A 21499-nucleotide genomic window follows, 5' to 3' on the forward strand; every position below is an offset into this window, starting at 1 on the left:
CCCATAGACATCGGCCCTTCGGCTCTGGGGCCTCTGTCTCTCTTGCAGGCAACATGGAGGCAAGCTTTCCCCAGGTTCCTTTGCGAAGCGTGAGTGGAAGCTTGCCAAGCTTCCACGTGCGTCACAGAAGCTGGACGTGCGGTCGGCCAATCAGAGGCGCGTTAGTTTTCTCATGCACTTTGATGACCATAAAGCTCCTTTGGACTGAAACGATAAGTCACGGAAAGCACGTGCTGTGATTGGCCAGTAGTCACTTCCGCTCGACTTCCGCCTTCGCTGGAGACACACGAACTGTGCAGCGGCCAATGAGGTCGCTCCAACGAACTGTGCAGCGGCCAATGAGGTCGCTCCAACGAACTGTGCAGCGGCCAATGAGGCATCTATTTTTGAGGGGCTCCTACGTCCAGCTGTTGGTGTGTGTGTAACCCAAATTTTGTCCCAACATAAACATTAAATGCCATTAATAATGAATGGACAATTTTGAGTGTCAAGCTCATGCAATGTATCATGCATTGTGAGCTGACTATTTTTGCCATTTGCAAAATGATAAAGTACATTATACAGTAAGAACTAAGTGGTCTAAAGCATTTAACAAAATGTTCTGAACGTTGTTTTCAAATAATACTTTTAGGGGTTTGGTATTATTAGCAGAAATTAAGCCAAGGACAAGAAGATCTCAAGGAGACTGTGAAACAGTACTGTACCCTATGAGAAGACACAAATGTAAATGTCCATATTGGCCGCTTTGAGGTTTAGGCTGCTTTTTTGTGTGTGTGTGTGTGTGTTTTTTGTGTTGTGTTTTTGTGTTTTTTGTGTTTTTTTGTGGGGTTTTTTTGTGTGTTTTTATTTTTTTGTGAAAGGTTTTGGTTTATTTATCCGGGGACTGCATGACAAAAAATGCTTCTAATTCAACAATATACCCTACTCCATTAACACCTGCAGGAAGCACCCCCTGCACGCACACACGCACGCACGCCCACACCCGCACACCCGCGCGCGCGTGCGCACACACACGCAGTAGTGAGTACTACAACCACATTCCTCCACTGTTGGCCACTGAGCAGCTCCACTGGAGCAGTTGTGGGTTAAATGCCTTGTTCAAGGCCACCGCAACAGCATAGTTCTGGACGGAGGAGAGCGTGTTGGTTATTCACTCCCCTCACCCAGGTTTAATTTTTCGCGGCTGTTGGTACAGGAATTCGAACTGGCTACCCGTTGGAAGCAAGCCACCTATAGGCCGTCACAAGCCGCGAGCACTGCAGCACATCAGCTACCACTACCAGCTGGATTAATTTGTGCGAGAAGAAAGGCACAAGAGGTGGCATTGTGTGTGCATCCATCGACGTACAAACACTGTGGTCTGGCTCATGTTCGCCAGCTATCATGCATGATTTGAGGTCAGATTTCAAACAGTTGAACCACATGCAGATTGTTGGCCCTCGGGGCAGCTGTGAAGGCTAAATGTAATCACTTATAGGGCCTGGAGTCCATGCAGCTCTGCATGCGCGGGGAAACTCACAAGGTCTAATTATAAACAGACAAAACCTTCTGTCTGACCGCAGCCCCCCCCCCCCCCCCAACACTCAGGCCAGGTCTGCAGGGTATCCCATCTTATACCTCTCTTATCTGTTTGTCTCCTGCCATTCAGAGTCCATGATGTTTTGGGTCGTTGTAGGTGAAAATAGTTCTAGTTAAAGTGCTACTATTTGTCACATACACTTTGCTGTATGCAAACTTTGTTCTCCGCATTCGACCAATCTCTTGGAGCGGTGAGCCGCAGCAGCCGTGCCGCGCTAGGGAATTGATTGATTGGAATTTGTATTCACAGTGTGTAGAATGGTTACATTTCATTATATTTCACAGTATGTAGAATGGGTACATAATATTTCATTATATTTCACAGTATGTAGAATGGGTACATAATATTTCATTATATTTCACAGTATGTAGAATGGGTACATAATATTTCATTATATTTCACAGTATGTAGAAGGGGTACATTTCATTATATTTCACAGTATGTAGAATGGGTACATAATATTTCATTATATTTCACAGTATGTAGAAGGGGTACATTTCATTATATTTCACAGTATGTAGAATGGGTACATAATATTTCATTATATTTCACAGTATGTAGAAGGGGTACATTTCATTATATTTCACAGTATGTAGAATGGGTACATTTCATTATATTTCACAGTATGTAGAATGGGTACATTTCATTATATTTCACAGTATGTAGAATGGGTACATTTCATTATATTTCACAGTATGTAGAAGGGGTACATTTCATTATATTTCACAGTATGTAGAATGGGTACATAATATTTCATTATATTTCACAGTATGTAGAAGGGGTACATTTCATTATATTTCACAGTATGTAGAATGGGTACATTTCATTATATTTCACAGTATGTAGAAGGGGTACATTTCATTATATTTCACAGTATGTAGAATGGGTACATTTCATTATATTTCACAGTATGTAGAATGGGTACATTTCATTATATTTCACAGTATGTAGAATGGGTACATTTCATTATATTTCACAGTATGTAGAATGGGTACATTTCATTATATTTCACAGTATGTAGAATGGGTACATTTCATTATATTTCACAGTATGTAGAAGGGGTACATTTCATTATATTTCACAGTATGTAGAATGGGTACATTTCATTATATTTCACAGTATATAGAATGGGTACATTTCATTATATTTCACAGTATATAGAATGGGTACATTTCATTATATTTCACAGTATATAGAATGGGTACATTTCATTATATTTCACAGTATGTAGAATGGGTACATTTCATTATATTTCACAGTATGTAGAAGGGGTACATTTCATTATATTTCACAGTATATAGAATGGGTACATTTCATTATATTTCACAGTATGTAGAATGGGTACATTTCATTATATTTCACAGTATGTAGAAGGGGTACATTTCATTATATTTCACAGTATGTAGAATGGGTACATAATATTTCATTATATTTCACAGTATGTAGAAGGGGTACATTTCATTATATTTCACAGTATGTAGAATGGGTACATTTCATTATATTTCACAGTATGTAGAAGGGGTACATTTCATTATATTTCACAGTATGTAGAATGGGTACATTTCATTATATTTCACAGTATGTAGAATGGGTACATTTCATTATATTTCACAGTATGTAGAATGGGTACATTTCATTATATTTCACAGTATGTAGAATGGGTACATTTCATTATATTTCACAGTATGTAGAATGGGTACATTTCATTATATTTCACAGTATGTAGAAGGGGTACATTTCATTATATTTCACAGTATGTAGAATGGGTACATTTCATTATATTTCACAGTATATAGAATGGGTACATTTCATTATATTTCACAGTATATAGAATGGGTACATTTCATTATATTTCACAGTATATAGAATGGGTACATTTCATTATATTTCACAGTATATAGAATGGGTACATTTCATTATATTTCACAGTATATAGAATGGGTACATTTCATTATATTTCACAGTATATAGAATGGGTACATTTCATTATATTTCACAGTATATAGAATGGGTACATTTCATTATATTTCACAGTATGTAGAATGGGTACATTTCATTATATTTCACAGTATATAGAATGGGTACATTTCATTATATTTCACAGTATATAGAATGGGTACATTTCATTATATTTCACAGTATATAGAATGGGTACATTTCATTATATTTCACAGTATATAGAATGGGTACATTTCATTATATTTCACAGTATGTAGAATGGGTACATTTCATTATATTTCACAGTATGTAGAATGGGTACATTTCATTATATTTCACAGTATGTAGAATGGGTACATTTCATTATATTTCACAGTATGTAGAATGGGTACATTTCATTATATTTCACAGTATGTAGAAGGGGTACATTTCATTATATTTCACAGTATGTAGAATGGGTACATTTCATTATATTTCACAGTATATAGAATGGGTACATTTCATTATATTTCACAGTATATAGAATGGGTACATTTCATTATATTTCACAGTATATAGAATGGGTACATTTCATTATATTTCACAGTATGTAGAATGGGTACATTTCATTATATTTCACAGTATGTAGAAGGGGTACATTTCATTATATTTCACAGTATATAGAATGGGTACATTTCATTATATTTCACAGTATGTAGAATGGGTACATTTCATTATATTTCACAGTATGTAGAAGGGGTACATTTCATTATATTTCACAGTATGTAGAATGGGTACATAATATTTCATTATATTTCACAGTATGTAGAAGGGGTACTGTCGTATCTGGACTCGATAATTCTGTACTATAGCATGCTATAATCAACTCTAAGTTGATTGTCTAGTCTGTCTGTCTGCAAGTTTGAAAGCAATCACTCAGTCAAGTACTCTGCATTGTTCATTACTCCTTTGAAGCTTCTCTCAGGTGTGAATCAAAACACACGTAGCAGCCATCTGCTATTCCTATGCACGTTGTTGATCTTTATGTTAAATCCCAACCCCTCCCAGAACTCAACTGTTTGATGTAAACTATATATATGTCTGTAAATACAATGTTGAGTTGGTCTTGTTGGGGGCAGTGTGACCGTACGGTCATGTGCCCTGGGCTCCGCGGCTCAACTCGAGGGCCGCGGAAAGCCCTCTGTCTTTGTCTGACTTACTGCAAATAAATACATCGATGGATCTTCAGTTCACCTCTCTCTGCGTGATTTTCCTCATCCGACCGTCTAAGAGTTTACCGTCTATACTCTTCGTTACTTTGTCTATTTTAGTCCAGTTTAGATGAGTGTACTTGTTGAATTTACACGACAAGTTGGAGCCTGAAAAAACTGCTTTTGGGATGGTTTTCCATTCCAGGTAAAACGAACAATGGACCAGTGGACAATTTGGACAAGTTGGCGTTGAGTTTTGAATTTTATTTTTTCGGCGAACGGCGGAACAAAGGGATGCGGGGACCAACAGCACGTGCGGTGCTCTCCGACGTGGACGGCGACGCAGCGGGAGGAAGCGCCTCTACAGCGCATCGGATGGCGACCTGCGGATCTCCACAAATCGGCGGGAAGCGGCGGCGATCCGACCGGGGAAGGCGACACTACAAGCGGCGGGCGGATGCGTCTCTTCACGGCAAGCAAGCAGCGGCGAGGAGGGAGGCGTTCTACAAGGGCCCTTCAACGAGTGAGTCTTCCACCGAGGGGGGTCTCCGACCAAGCGGCGGCCGAGAGCTTTCATGACGGCGTGCGGCGAGAGGACGGCACGGCGCGGCTCATCTCATCAGCGATCGAGAGCGGCGACCACGTTTTTCATTCATTCTTCATTCTTCAAACAGAGCAGATCTGCAAGCTCGCGTGTTGCGTTTTGATCGATCCGTAGCTGCACGAGCGTACATATTTTTCTTTCCAGTCATTATGTGATATTTTATATTCATAGTGTCTGGAAGGGGGGAGTGAATATGGGTGTTGGACGGGACATGAAAGGACAATGGACACACACGTGAGTGGCAGTGCGCGGAAAAAACATTGCAACAAGGTTTCTTCATACAAGATGCAGTTCTCAGTTTGACCACGAAAGGTAGGCTACCTACGTCACATGTTTAGGAGGGAGAAATTATATTTGAGAGGATTTAAAAATACAGTATGGACAGTTTCTGTGTCGGAAATGTGGGCTAGAGTAGTCAAAGTGAAAATAGCGGTCAAAATAGGTTAGTCTATTACTTCACTGTAGTAATACGTGTGGGACTGAAAGTAACTATGGTGAAAAAGTAGCATGATATTGGGTTATCGCTTCATCTTGGGAGCAGTGACTGTTCTTAAAGTAGATTGATTGTTTCTCAAACGAATAATAGATATTAAACAAGTTAAGAGACAATGTTTTGCGACACTAGAATAGTTCATTTATAACAGATGGAAGAGATTCAACAATCTATCTGTATTCAAAACGTTTGTGTAACGTAAGTTTATTCAACATATAATGTAGGCATGTGTTGGATGTGTGTTTTGTCGAAGTTTAAATTAGTTAAAAAAGTTGATTAAAGAGCCTATGGGTCTTGGAAATGATTAAATAATGTTTAGCTCGATTGAAACAATTGTATGTGGCTGTGTCAGACGGACGATAGTGGCCCTATCAATACGCGTCAGTACGTAATTCGTCTTGGTATTAATAGAGCTAATTATGGTTTTCTCGTATGAAATTTAGTGTGCGAATATAGTCAACTATGGAAAGGCAGTTAGTTGCCAGCGATGTGCGAGATTTTGCTGTTAATATCGAGATAACTTGGACCTTTGGACGTGAGTGAGTAAACAGTAGTAGCATAGGTCGATTCGTCATTTACCCAGGCCCTTAAAGGTGGGTACTGGGATAATGTAATTGCAGCGTGCTGTCATCAAGATCAAACTTTTGAAGGGAAATAGTTTCAAAATATAAATGGATTATTGAGCGTGTCTGAAAAAGCTTGTGTGTTTAAAACTGAAACACAGGGTAAGACAAAGTTGTGGTGTGTTTAAATGTCAGTTAATTGTGAAGTGCAAATGTAAATTTTCATATATGCATGATGCCTGGAATTATTTTTTGGGAACTTTTAAAGTGGAACGTTCTGTTGTTTCTTTCCTAATGTTTAGTATAGTACATGTGATTGGGTCAAGGGGGGTGTAATAGAATTATTGTTCCATATTTTTATGTGACCATCATCATGGTAATGGTCAAGGGGGGAATGTCGTATCTGGACTCGATAATTCTGTACTATAGCATGCTATAATCAACTCTAAGTTGATTGTCTAGTCTGTCTGTCTGCAAGTTTGAAAGCAATCACTCAGTCAAGTACTCTGCATTGTTCATTACTCCTTTGAAGCTTCTCTCAGGTGTGAATCAAAACACACGTAGCAGCCATCTGCTATTCCTATGCACGTTGTTGATCTTTATGTTAAATCCCAACCCCTCCCAGAACTCAACTGTTTGATGTAAACTATATATATGTCTGTAAATACAATGTTGAGTTGGTCTTGTTGGGGGCAGTGTGACCGTACGGTCATGTGCCCTGGGCTCCGCGGCTCAACTCGAGGGCCGCGGAAAGCCCTCTGTCTTTGTCTGACTTACTGCAAATAAATACATCGATGGATCTTCAGTTCACCTCTCTCTGCGTGATTTTCCTCATCCGACCGTCTAAGAGTTTACCGTCTATACTCTTCGTTACTTTGTCTATTTTAGTCCAGTTTAGATGAGTGTACTTGTTGAATTTACACGACAGTACATTTCATTATATTTCACAGTATGTAGAATGGGTACATTTCATTATATTTCACAGTATGTAGAAGGGGTACATTTCATTATATTTCACAGTATGTAGAATGGGTACATTTCATTATATTTCACAGTATGTAGAATGGGTACATTTCATTATATTTCACAGTATGTAGAATGGGTACATTTCATTATATTTCACAGTATGTAGAATGGGTACATTTCATTATATTTCACAGTATGTAGAATGGGTACATTTCATTATATTTCACAGTATGTAGAAGGGGTACATTTCATTATATTTCACAGTATGTAGAATGGGTACATTTCATTATATTTCACAGTATATAGAATGGGTACATTTCATTATATTTCACAGTATATAGAATGGGTACATTTCATTATATTTCACAGTATATAGAATGGGTACATTTCATTATATTTCACAGTATATAGAATGGGTACATTTCATTATATTTCACAGTATATAGAATGGGTACATTTCATTATATTTCACAGTATATAGAATGGGTACATTTCATTATATTTCACAGTATATAGAATGGGTACATTTCATTATATTTCACAGTATATAGAATGGGTACATTTCATTATATTTCACAGTATATAGAATGGGTACATTTCATTATATTTCACAGTATATAGAATGGGTACATTTCATTATATTTCACAGTATATAGAATGGGTACATTTCATTATATTTCACAGTATGTAGAATGGGTACATTTCATTATATTTCACAGTATATAGAATGGGTACATTTCATTATATTTCACAGTATATAGAATGGGTACATTTCATTATATTTCACAGTATGTAGAATGGGTACATTTCATTATATTTCACAGTATATAGAATGGGTACATTTCATTATATTTCACAGTATGTAGAATGGGTACATTTCATTATATTTCACAGTATATAGAATGGGTACATTTCATTATATTTCACAGTATGTAGAATGGGTACATTTCATTATATTTCACAGTATATAGAATGGGTACATTTCATTATATTTCACAGTATATAGAATGGGTACATTTCATTATATTTCACAGTATATAGAATGGTATTTCAAATGAAAGTCAACACAAGAACTGCAATGAGGAGGAAACCAGAAAAGCACAAAGACTTCAGGGAAATTGTCGTATATACAGTTAAATTAAGTAAAAAAGGGAAAAACATGTACAGTATGGAAAAGAATCACACTTGTGTGAAGTGAGGGGCGCTCTTATCATCATAGGGATTCACATTTGGCTGTTGGTACTAGTTCGTTCCACATTTTAGTGGCATAGAAGCTCATTTAATTTAACCCCTTGTTTGAGCCGAATCTGGGTTGCACGTGGTTTGTTGAACTCCCTCTGGTGTTGTGAGTGTGGACTTCGTTGACATTAATTAAGGAAGTATTTAGACAGGTAAAAGGGGATCTTAGTGAAGTGTTTAGACAGGTACATGGGTATCTTAGTGAAGTATTTTGACAGGTACTGTACATGGGTATCTTAGTAAATTATGTAGCCTGGGTAAAAACACAGGCGCTCAGGTGTAGCCTGGGTAAAAACACAGGCGCTCAGGTGTAGCCTGGGTAAAAACACAGGCGCTCAGGTGTAGCCTGGGTAAAAACACAGGCGCTCAGGTGTAGCCTGGGTAAAAACACAGGCGCTCAGGTGTGGCCCGTAAAAACACAAGCGCTCAGGTGTAAAGTCCACCACCACTGAGGCTATACCAGTCCACCGTGGTGCATCCCGTTTGGACAAGCGTCTATACTGGTGTTTCTCAATGGTGGTGGCACTATATGTGGCCACCATATGTGACTCTTTTTGATACAGAGACAGCCATGGCGGCAAGACTATAACTGTTCAGGAGAGGAGAAAAACGATTTTTTTTGTTTGTTTTTTTAAATCCAAAATGAGTTAACACTCTTGCTGCTAGCCTATTGGCTAGGCTAGTGTTGGGCTGTGCTAAGAGATTAACATTGAGCGAACAAACTTCTTCGGGGTCCACAGCAAAATGTTCTCTTATAGCGAGAATCACACTGCATACATCAAAAGAAAGCCTAACTTGTCCACTTCAATTTAAAAAATATATATATATTTTACCATCTTCCATTCTGGAGATATTGACCTTTTTCTAAGACCTGCTTTTGCCTGAACTCTGCTCGCTTGAACAAACAGCAGAGATATGTTAGGTTGAAGTTGACAGACATTGACAGACAGATATAAAAATGAACACAAATTATATCCTATACATACCATACACTGAATGAAAGCCCTGAATGTCTACTTTTAGGAGGAAAACAATATACACATTGATCCCATGTACAGTTTGTCAGTAATTGGCTATTGAATGCAGCTTGCGCCCACCAGAGAGAACTTTAGAGAAGGCATGGACCTGAACAACTATTATTCACAAAATAAGGCCTATAGCGACATGTACATACTATATACCGTATGAAACAGAAGACTCTCTGCTTTCATAAGAAAAAAACGAATACTGTAATAATAATAAAAATCACACCCCTGTGAAGTGAGCAGTGCAACAGTTGCACTGCTCACTTCACAGGGGTGTGATTTTTATTATTGTAAATAATATAAATGCATAAATGCATAAACATGTAGCTAGGTGTAATGTTAGAGTCCACAGAAGTGAACCTTTCAAGCCTGTTTTCTCAACTCGCTGTCTTCTGCAAGACATTACTCTATAAGCCATATTTGGGTCAAACTGAACAACCAATATGTCAATTTGAAGCGATGATTCCCTGCTTTAAGTACTCCCTGCTTATGTGACATGAAAGCAATGCCAAAAAGACAGAATGCCTGCTTCTGAATGAAGACTCTGTTCACCCAACCATCCGCTCCATGGACGGCAGTGACATCAAAGAAACTGAGGATTTCAAATATCTTGGATCATACGTAGTCAGTATAGCAGAAAGGACTTCCTGACAAGGAAAGGACAGGCCTGGAGAGCTTGTAATAAGCTACATCTTATATGGCAGTCAGACATCTCAAGAGCTACAAAAAATCTTTATGGTGCCGAAACATGGACAATGAATGAGGACGGAACATACACAAGACTCCTCATGCGTGTCCAGAACCTCTCATGGAAGGACCATCCCACTAATGCTCTGATTTATGGAGGCATCCCCCCCCCATCTCAGTTGTTGTGGCAGAAAGAAGACTCCGCTTTGCTGGACACTGCCACAGAGCAAAAGACCACCAGGTCATTTCGGATATTCTTCTGTGGAGACTACCCTGCCCATCAAGAGGAACACGACCTCTCACATCTCCAGATGTTCTGAGTAGGGACACAGGACTGACAGTGAATGAACTTGGTGTGGCGATGAGCAACAGAGACCAGTGGAAGCAGCTTGTGTCGCAGATCTCGAGGGCACTCGAAGGATGATGATGATGACATGAAACATTTTAAATAAAATAATAATAATTCAATGATTTAGCCTCGGTCAGAAACTGTGACATATGTGGCAGTGGCAATATTGAGGTGCATTTGTGTTATTATTATTATTATTTCTTATAGGCATGTTTAATATATTCATTGTGTCTCAGTATCATGGTCAGTATTATGACAGTATCACAGTCATTATCACGGTCAGTATCATGGTCAGTATCATGGTCAGTATCATGTCAGTATCATGGTCAGTATAATGGTCAGTATAATGGTCAGTATCATGGTCAGTATAATGGTCAGTATCATGTCAGTATCATGGTCAGTATCATGGTTAGTATCATGGTCAGTATCATGGTCAGTATCATGGTCAGTATTATGACAGTATCACAGTCATTATCACGGTCAGTATCATGGTCAGTATCATGGTCAGTATCATGGTCAGTATCATGGTCAGTATAATGGTCAGTATCATGGTCAGTATCATGGTTAGTATCATGGTCAGTATCATGGTCAGTATCATGGTCAGTATCATGTCAGTATTATGTCAGTATCATGGTCAGTATAATGGCCAGTATCATGTCAGTATCATGGTCAGTACCATGGTCAGTATCATGTCAGTATCATGGTCAGTATCATGGTCAGTATCATGGTCAGTATCATGGTCAGTATCATGGTCAGTATCATGTCAGTATCATGGTCAGTATAATGGTCAGTATCATGTCAGTATCATGGTCAGTACCATGGTCAGTATCATGTCAGTATCATGGTCAGTATCATGGTCAGTATCATGGTCAGTATCATGGTCAGTATCATGTCAGTATCATGGTCAGTATCATGGTCAGTATCATGGTCAGTATCATGTCAGTATCATGACAGTATCATGGTCAGTATCATGTCAGTATCATGGTCAGTATAATGGTCAGTATCATGGTCAGTATCATGTCAGTATCATGGTCAGTATAATGGTCAGTATCATGGTCAGTATCATGGTTAGTATCATGGTCAGTATCATGGTCAGTATCATGGTCAGTATCATGACAGTATCATGGTCAGTATCATGTCAGTATCATGTCAGTATCATGTCAGTATAATGGTCAGTATCATGGTCAGTATCATGTCAGTATCATGTCAGTATAATGGTCAGTATCATGGTCAGTATCATGTCAGTATCATGTCAGTATCATGGTCAGTATCATGGTCAGTATCATGTCAGTATCATGGTCAGTATCATGTCAGTATCATGTCAGTATCATGGTCAGTATCATGGTTAGTATCATGTCAGTATAATGGTCAGTATCATGGTCAGTATCATGTCAGTATCATGTCAGTATCATGTCAGTATCATGGTCAGTATCATGGTTAGTATCATGTCAGTATAATGGTCAGTATCATGGTCAGTATCATGTCAGTATCATGTCAGTATAATGGTCAGTATCATGGTCAGTATCATGTCAGTATAATGGTCAGTATCATGGTCAGTATCATGTCAGTATCATGTCAGTATAATGGTCAGTATCATGGTCAGTATCATGGTCAGTATCATGGTCAGTATCATGTCAGTATAATGGTCAGTATCATGGTCAGTATCATGGTCAGTATCATGTCAGTATAATGGTCAGTATCATGGTCAGTATCATGGTCAGTATCATGGTCAGTATCATGTCAGTATCATGGTCAGTATCATGTCAGTATCATGTCAGTATCATGTCAGTATAATGGTCAGTATCATGGTCAGTATCATGTCAGTATCATGGTCAGTATCATGGTCAGTATCATGGTCAGTATCATGTCAGTATAATGGTCAGTATCATGGTCAGTATCATGGTCAGTATCATGGTCAGTATCATGGTCAGTATCATGGTTAGTATTATGGTCAGTATCATGGTCAGTATCATGGTCAGTATCATGGTTAGTATTATGGTCAGTATCATGGTCAGTATCATGGTCAGTATCATGGTTAGTATCATGGTCAGTATCATGGTCAGTATCATGGTTAGTATCATGGTTAGTACAACTGTGGAAAGATTTGGCATGATGGCTAAATGGTCAAAACATTTGAATAACATGACTACTCTAGATTCACAACACACTATCCAACTTGGAATCGACTATTCCTCACTGGTGGTCTTTCACTCAGCCAGGGTTCCTCTACTGTACCGCTACTGTACCTCTACTGTATACCTCCAATTGTATGTCCCAAAGTTCACTTCCATCTCTCTCTCCATAAAAATGATTTTACAAAGTGTGTTCCAGAAATTCAATTTGATCTGAAGCAGGTGACTCCCCCCCCTCTCTCCCTCTACTAAAATTAAGTTTTCCAGAACTCCCAATAGCACATTGCAGCAGTACTGCAGAGAAGCTTTGGTCTGTGCGCTCCCTTGACCTTTTATTGTTCCAAATAAATATATTAGAAACCATATGGCTGTCTTCTTTGAATATTTATAAGCAAATGAGGCAGCATAATTTCTAACTTACTGCCCATGCTCACCATGCAGCCCCATTTGTAATAACAACTTGTTTCCTCCCTCTAATTTAGATGCAGCGTTCACTTTGCGGAGAGACCGAGGCCTGGCTCGTTTCTGAGATTTATATTTAGAGGGCTCATTTGCAGATTTAACGATCTCTGCGTTAAGCATAATTTAGCCTGATCTCATTTGTTATGCTATTTTCAAGCTCGTAATTATGCTCCAACACATTTTTAAATCCTTCCCTCAGCCTCCAGCCGCTTCTCTTGCTGTGCTTTCACACCCGAAGGCTCACGATAGGATCTCAGTTTTTATATGACTCCATATCCTCCTCGCGTGACATAGCACTTGGCGGGGGTTAATAACAAATGCAGCTTGAGGAAGATATGACTTCATTGTCATATGCTCGTCTACGTTCAACCACATGATTCCCCATATTCTGGGCATGATCTAATAGGTGAGTAGATCAGCTATTTTTGTCGAAGTGATAGTTGGCACTGTGGCACTCAGTATGGGAGCATTTTCTAGTGTGCAAACTTTATTTTAAACCTCTTTTAAATAGCGTACTTTGGCCTTAATTAGAGCAAGGCCATTTCCAGGTTACTACTGTATGCTTCTCACCCAGGAATTCAAGCCTGCAACTTTGATTACTCGTGAGTTACAGTCTTAAAAAAGAATGTGTAACTTTGAAATGTCTAATCTCTGCCATCTTCAACGTGAGCTGAAACAAAATGTCACATACAGAAATATTCCTGATAAGACAAGACAGTTCAGTCAGAGGCTCCCGGAGGCTGATTCACTGCCCGGCCATAATAATAACCTGAGACAAATTACACTGCCGTATTTTAAAACTTTATTGTCTTTTAACCTGTGGAATTTTCAACTCCCCGGCTTCCGGATTAGATCATTAAAACCACATGTCTGACCTTGCAACCTCTAGCATATAGGAAGCTGGAATACACCCAGTTTAAATTGACTGTTGCACTAATTGTTAAATGTCCGTGTCATTGATACATTTGGTAGTACTTCCACTGTTTACCAGTGGAACACCATGCAGTGAACTCGTACTGTTGTTTTTGGCAGTACATTTTTATTTTAGTTTTAGTCACATTCTTGAATAGTTTTCATTTAGTTTCAGTTTCATTTTAGTCACCTGGAATGTCTTAGTGTTCGTCTAGTTTTAGTCGACTAAATATCATAAGCTTTTAATCGACTAAATCTACAGTTGATTTAGTCGACAAAAATGTATTTTGGCGGGCCTTGATGCCGTCGTAATGACTGTTTTTACACTTGCTGAAAATAGCAAGTTGTGAGCTTGTAGATCTGCAATTTTCAGCATGCAACCAAGTGTAAAATGACTTATAAGACTTCAATAATTATAGTCTTAGTTTTAGTCATCATAGCTTAGTTTTCATTTAGTTCCCATTTAGTTTGTCAGTGAAAAAAGGGTGGTCGAAGAACATTTTTCGTCTAGGTTTTAGTCGACGAAATCAACAATGACTCAACCATTTCAGGCCACAACCCCCAGAATAATCCTATTTTAACGGCATGGGGCCGTCCAACGCTGACCCAGTCTGACTCCACTACAACTCCAACCCTGGCCAGTGTTGTTTTTGGCAGCAAATTTAGAGTTTAGTTTTAGTCATAGTCTCTGGAATAGTTTTACAAGGACTGTCTTTATAAGCCACTTGCCCAGACCGTGCACCTGATAAGAACGCTCTGTTGCTGAAACCATTTGGAGTCGTGCTCGCACCATTCTGGACCTGAGATCAGATTCATACGAGGTTTCCGCGGACACACACTGGTCTGATGAACCCATTCTGACCTGAGATCAGATTCTAAAAATGTCAGTCGCTCTTCGATTTTTCAAAATAGCAGACCTACAAGCTCGTATCGCGCCACTCGGTGGCGCGATATGAGCTTGTAGATCTGCTATTTTTAAATAGCTAAAGCATAACATGATGCTGACACCAAAATGGGTGCCCGGTCAGAATGGGTTAACAGTCATATGCAACTGTTTGCACATGACCCTCCATTCACTGTAAACACCGGTAATCAGGTTGACTTAAACATAGTTTGATTACATGCTTCAAAATCATGATTTTTTTATTAGCCTGATGCAACTACAGTATCATAATATCAATCTCAGACAAAAATGAGCAACAGCATTTTTATCAGATTTTCATAACCGATCTTGAGACTCCAAAACGTTGGTGTTCACCGCCATCTCTATACCCATGTCAAAATCTACCTGTAAGACGCGGATATATTTCTACTAGATTTCAACCTTACTATACTACTTTTTACTACTAGGACTTATCAGAGGAAATGATGTAAAAAACAATAAAGAAATAAAGTTTTTTGCAAATTGTATACACATTTATAATAATTATTGTAATAATAATAATTATAAATTAATCATTTACATTTGGGGGATATCTTTCACAATAATAAATAAAACATGTTCCAGACATTCTAATGATCACAAAAAAAAACATATATTACAGTTATTTAGTCCAGAGATTTTTTTAATTCTGTGAATTTCAGCCTCTGTGGGGGCGGGGTATTAAATATCTTGACCAATGGCATTGCCAACATCAATGATGATGTTTAGGTGAAAAAATATCATTTTTTTAATTAATTAATTAATTAAAATATGTTGTATTATTGCAATGCTGGGTGTTACAGGGTTAAATGCCCACATTAAGGGAGCAGCCAAAAGCTAGCTCGAATTGCTCTTGTGGAGCTTCTCACTCAGTCAGCTATTATTTTATTATGAATAACGTAAAATACAATAGAAATACATACGTAGAATGACTAATGTGCCTATTTACTGGGACAGATTGCATTTTATGTTTATTTGTGTCTGGCTATATAGTCCTAGTGCAGGGCAGGCGCGGCCATGTCTTTTCCTAGGTCTATTTTAGATCTTAAGTCACTTTTATATACTATTGTTAACCTTTTAGTGTTGTTACTTCTCTGTACTTGTTTTCTCCCATTGGCTGTGTCTTTGTTTCATCCTTACTGTGGTGCTGCTACAGTATGTCAACCAAAACAAGTCCCTCGATGGGGAATAATAAAGGTCTATCTTTCTATCTCTCTACAGATAACAGGCCTCTCCACACACTGAGATACAGTTGGCAGCATGCAGATCTGCCTCCAGTCATGACAGAAGGCCCTTGTTTGACTCTTTATTTTTCCATGGCAGTATCTAGCCCATTCTGACCTGAGATCAGATTCATACGAAGGTTTCCGCCGGACACACACTGGTCTGATTAACCCATTCTGACCTGAGATCAGATTCTAAAAATGTCAGTCGTTCTTCGATTTTTCAAAAAATAGCAGACCTACAAGCTCGTATCGCGCCACTCGGTGGCGCGATATGAGCTTGTAGATCTGCTATTTTTCAATAGATAAAGCATAACATGATGCCGACACCAAAATGGGTGCCCGGTCAGAATGGGCTAGGCGTGTTGCAGACCACCTGTGTTGCAGTCAGGAATATGCAGTCACAACTGGCTCTGTGCCCAGTGGCATAAAAAAAAAACCCCACTGGTTGCTGTTATTATCCCATCTGGATGTGCTGGATGTCACATTCTGAAGAAATTATTTGAACTCATACTCAACACATTCTTCAAGCGGTAACCAGAACGGTTGCCCCCAAACCATTTCTTTCTCTGAACGCTCGGCACCAGAAATTGGTAATTTGGGACTATAAAGGCCTATTCATGGTCCACTTTTAGGAGAGGTGGCCAGTATCTTTTTTAAACGGTATTTAAACAGTATTTTCCATTTTTCCATTCTCCTAACCTCCATGGCCAACAATTCCTCAAATGCGTCCATTGTTTTGTAGTTTTCATCTCTCATCACCTATAATCTGGACTATGAATAGGCCTATAATGAATAGGCCGTAAGGGTTAGGCATAGTTTGACTGAGGTTAAGGTTAGAATAAGGTTATAGGTTTATAGTTTTACCAAGGATAAGTTTAGGAATATGGTTAGTTCAGTCAGGACAACTCATGAGTGGATAGAAAATATGTACTTAAGTACCGTACTTGAGTACATGTACTTAGTGTCTTTACACCACTGCCTGCTACTTCTTATTATGCTATGTGTATACTATGTAGATATCTTTAGATTTGTCTCCCCTCACAAATAGCGACAATAACGTGGTGGTTGAAAAAGACTGCACATTAAAACCCTTTTCCCTTTCCCTGTGTGGCTTTGCTTGTTTATCCAACTTCTATCTCACCTGGGGCGTTAATAAGAGGAATGTGCGAGAGATGGAAGTGACACACTGTTTAATACGCAGCCTGTGTTTAAGAGCAGTTCAGAAAACAATGGTTGTTTTTTAATTAGAATGCCTGGGTGGGTCGGAAGAGGATAGCACTTCCGCTGATGCCAACCAAGAAAGGAGGAGAGGAGAGGAGAGGAGAGGAGAGGAGAGGAGAGGAGAGGAGAGGAGAGGAGAGGAGAGGAGAGGAGAGGAGAGGAGAGGAGAGAGGAGAGGAGAGGAGAGGAGAGGAGAGGAGAGGAGAGGAGAGGAGAGGAGAGGAGAGGAGAGGAGAGGAGAGGAGAGGAGAGGAGCATGTACAGTAGGTGAACTCAGATTCACACATGTACTGTATTGATAGTAAATCAGCATTCATAAAAGCATGATGGGAATTCTTCCATCGTACATTCTGGTGCACAGTAGCACAGATGATGATTCAGGGGTAAAGCGGGAAGCCCCCAACCCCACACTTTCATGTTTCGTCTTTGCAATCGTGCAAATTTGTAAATCGGTAGCTTGCTGCTTAGCATGAAAAACATATTTTTAAAGATGTTTTAAAATATATTTTCGTGGAAATGGAAATCACGGTCAGCTTCCGATCTCGCCCCTCCTGCAGCTTCCGTGTCGGGTTTTCAGCCTGGTGTAGTTCCAGTCTGTATACTATAAAGCATCAGAGATTGTGGAATAGTCGTCTGGCTAAGCGATACTAACTATATCCCCTTGGGGAAATTGGTCCTCTTCATTTAACCTATGCTAAGGAGCTGTGACCAGCGGCCACCACGCAGAACTTGGGGGACTCCAGTTGTAAACCAGAGAGAGGAACCCCAATGCAAACACAGGAGAAACATGCAAACTCCAGGCAGAAAGGCCTGGAGGGTTAGGGTTCAAAACCTCTTGCTGTGAGGCAACAGTCCTATAACTACTGACTTTACCACTGTGCTGCCCTTGATGAAGGTATTGTTAGCAGCCCGCAAGAAGGCAATTACTAGGAAATAGTATAATGACCGCACGCATGTACGCACACACGCAATGGCTGAAATTGTGCAAGAAATGTTTATAATGGAAAGGCTGACTATTGTTTTAGATTACAGAAGAAGTCTGGGCAAAAGATCTCTGCATGAATTGTGCTTATCCCATAACATTTACGTTTGTTGCTGTCATGAAAACCCAATAAAACGATAAGTGAGAGAGTGTGTTTGTGCAAATGCAGGTGTGTGTGTGTGTGTGTGTGTGTGTGTGTGTGTGTGTGTGTGTGTGCGTGCGTGCGTGCGTGCGTGCGTGCGTGCGTGCGTGCGTGCGTGCGCCTGTGTTGTGGTGAGTGAGCGACTGTGCATGCGTGCGTGCGTGGAGGGGGTTCAACTGCAGCTTTCTAAAGAAAACAGAAAACATCAGAAACAAAGAGAAGGTATTTACACAGTAACCAACCTGTCCAGAGCAGAACTAATGGTCTCCTCTCTACTTAAACAGGGCCTATTGGGACTTGTCAGCATTGTCAGTATACCAATATCACATGAACATGTCTGCACAGTAAAAATCCTTCAGTGCTACGTGACTCTGATGAGTCAAATGGTGGCCACATATATAGGGACACTAATGGCTGCTTTATTTGTCCCACTCTGTGTCATTGCCAAGTTCAATCCCAAATTGGTGGCGATTATCAGTGATCATGTGTATCTGCCCACTTATATACCTGCCTCATGCACTGCTATTCAGTATACCGCTTTTTGATAATAGGTTATTTTGGGGAAAATTCACCACTATACGGCGTGCAGACTTCCTCCTCCTCTTTAGCCCATTCTGACCTGAGATCAGATTCATACGAGGTTTCCACTGCAGCACACACTGGTCTGATTAATTTATCTCTTTTGTTCAAGCACCGCGCCACCGGTTGCATTTTCTTGGATGTGCCTGCGTGCACCTCCTGACTAACTCCATGTGTATACACTCTCAGAGTTGCAAATGGGTGAATTAACACTTACTATGTATGACACACACACAGTCGTTCTAGAACAGAGCTTCTGAGGACTCCGGAGCCACTCTCCAGCTGGGTCGTTTATTGGTTCTCAACCTCTTGGCAAACACCTAACCATTCTATTTTGCCAAATAGTTATTTTTATTGGTGTCCCAGGTCTGAATTAGTACATGATTACATGGCTAGAATGAGAGCCAGCAGTGCCGAGTGAAAGCATCAGAGCTCTAAAGAAGTCAGTCTTATTCACTCGTGCTGTTATAGAGGGATTTCTTTTCACCTCCATATGCTGCACACAACTCCAGTTCAATTCAGGTCAACTGCATGGACAGTATAGCCTATATAGGACTTCTTGTTGTGGAGTAGGACTTCTGAAGAAGGACATCATATTATAAATCTGTCAAAATCTCCTAAATACCGTAGTTCAACCTGAAAACTAATTCAATAATCATCTTCCATGCTGGCCTTCATGTTTTCCCTGCACTTTCTCTTAATGTCCAATGTTGCTTAACACCAATTAACACTAATCAAAAGCACGGGGTGCCTTGGACGTGTATATAGGCGTCTTTAGGTCCTTATCTTCAGCGATCCTAGACCGGTTTCACACATGCTGCTCACTGCCGTTCACTTCCTTTTTTTACGGGCCGACAAACGTCGCTCGTAACTCTAACTCTACGGTGCTCTCCATGGTTTTGATCACAACGCCGATGTTCTCTCTTCATTTCTGACTTCAGCAGCAACTCGTTAGAGGGACATAAGACGAGGCAGCGTTTCAGCGACGTCATTAAGCACACATCCAAAGACTTTTTCATGATCCTTAGGAGGACTTTTGCTTTGTGTCAACCTAAAAATACCATTAGAAATCACACCTGTGTGAAGTGAGGGGGGCTAATATATTAAAGATGGAGTGCCACCATTTTTTTTCCACCCTAAAACATGATCATCAGGTATTATTACAATTATTAGTATTTGTTAAAATCATGCTTTTATGTGGACACGCCCACCAGTTTATTAAGTATGCCTGGTTTGCCTGGTGGGTGGTGATGGGTGGTGATCCACCTGAACTGAAGCCGCACCCACAGCTGTAGTTGTATGATAAAGGGGGAGGGGTTAGGGGAGGGGCTGATAGTGTGATGTCACTATATTACTGTTTACTTCATTGGCCCGTTTGACTGTCAAGGGTTTAGCCTCCAGGAAGAAACCCTAAATACAAAGTTAATACACAATTGCACATGAAAACAACTCCAGGGTGTCTAATGAAGTACTGTCACCTCATAGACACATGAAAAACTGGAAAAATACAAAAATTGTGGCACTCCATCTTTAAAGTCTAACTCATGTTGATTAGGGTGACGTGATGGTGATGTAAAACAAACGGTGCCAACACAAACATTAAACGCCATTAACAATAAAGAGACAATATGACGTAAACGACACATTATGACGTTGTGAGCTTGTAGATCTGCTATTTCAGCTATTTTCGCTACTTTTGTTCAAAAGTGCAGCCCTCTGCTGACCCCTCACCAAGCCATAATAAGATGGAATTTTGTATTATTGCGTCCGAGGGTCTGTCTGTGTGTGAGTCTGTTTTGTAAGTCCAGACTAATCTTGCAAACCGCTCAACTGATCAGCGCCAAATATCTTGTGCACACTGCCTCTGCCAGTATATAGTCCAACTTAGTACCTCCATGCTTTCTTCTTTTTTTTTTTTTACACACACATATGTTTCATATTTTTTTGAATATTGAACTTGTAAATCCCTATATTCTGAGTGAATGGGAGATGGGGCTGAAACCTTGCCAAATATGGACTCATATACTGTGGAGAAACTGTGACAGCTATATGGGCACTGGGGCAATGTGGGCAGGGAGGGGGTGGGGCCACTGTGCCCTCAGGACCCACCCGCCCCCTTTCATGACCACGACAGGCCCAGGAAATAATTCCCCATGCATTTCAAAAAGTATTTTTTTTAAAGATCTGTAAGCCTCGAACAAAGCCAACTGGGATCGCAACAAACACATTTTTTTGGGGATGAACAAATTATTAGAAAGAAGGAAAAAAAAAAGGGCAGGGTACAACAC

The sequence above is a fragment of the Protomyctophum parallelum genome, assembly GCF_964188405.1.
Source record: "Protomyctophum parallelum genome assembly, chromosome: 2".
NCBI classification, from domain to species: Eukaryota; Metazoa; Chordata; class Actinopteri; order Myctophiformes; family Myctophidae; genus Protomyctophum; species Protomyctophum parallelum.